This window comes from Sinocyclocheilus rhinocerous, unplaced genomic scaffold (assembly GCF_001515625.1).
Source record: "Sinocyclocheilus rhinocerous isolate Xijiao unplaced genomic scaffold, SAMN03320098_v1.1 scaffold2, whole genome shotgun sequence".
Lineage (NCBI taxonomy): Eukaryota > Metazoa > Chordata > Actinopteri > Cypriniformes > Cyprinidae > Sinocyclocheilus > Sinocyclocheilus rhinocerous.
This window is the reverse complement of record NW_015655572.1, coordinates 357,238-358,400: the sequence shown is the minus strand read 5'-3', so window position 1 is coordinate 358,400 and position 1,163 is coordinate 357,238.

Below are 1,163 nucleotides of genomic sequence, written 5' to 3'. Positions count from 1 at the left end.
TAAAGGAACCGATATAGATAGATAGATAGATAGATAGATAGATAGATAGATTTATATACTGTACTTTAGTAAAATTTTATATTTAAATATATTTTTATTTACATTTTAGCACAATTTATGTGTGTTGTCATTTTATAGGTTTCTTTATATATTACTACTTATGTTTAGTTATTTTTTTTTATTTCAGTTTTAATTTTTATTTTAAGTTAGTAATTTTACTAATTCAATTTTAATAGCAATCTGTCACAGTTTTATTTGTTTGTTTATTTAATTATTTATTTATTTGAAATGTCATACATTTTATTCATTCACTATTCATCTGTTGGCCAAAATTTAAATTAATTAAATTAATAAATACTAATTTCATTAAATAATACTTAACATATTGCAAAACACCTTTTTAAAGAGCTAAAAGAGCTAATAAATAGCCTATTTAACATGTTAAATGAACTGCACCTTCTTCATAGGCAATTATGCATAGAGAGAGAAAGAGACTTTAAAATAAATAAATCAATGAATGAATAAATAAATATATCTTATTCACTGGAGTAAAAAATGTGACAACTTTCCCATCTCTCCTATCTTCAATATCCCTCTTCAAGATCTCCAACTCATTAATTGTAATCACTGAGCCTTATCTAACTATTAACCCCATTGTACATCTCTGAATTGGATGTATATCTGTGCGGTTCTTAACCAGTGAAAAGGCAAGAAGGCTATTGGTATATAAAAAAAAAAAAATCACACCAATGGAGGCCATTTAATCAAATCGTATGATGCCTTAGTAATCTGACAATGTGATATTACCAGTGAAAAGGCAAGAAGGCTATTGGTATATATATAAAAAAAAATAAAAATCACACTAATGGAGGCCATTTAATCAAATCGTATGACGCCGTAGTAATCTGACAATTTGATATTTTAATTCAAATATCAATGCAGATTTAATTTGCCCGCAAAATATTTTGCCATTTTTATGCCGATAAACGTAGAACTTTTAAATGAGGAAGTAATTGGATACTGCAGCAGCCATACATCCGAATTAAAAAACACAGCATGCGTGACCCTCGCACAACATTTGAATATGACCAATGAGTCACAGAAGTTCTGTCGCACCTGGAGGGTTTGTTAGTGCATCCGGCTGTGCTGTTGAACTGTATTGT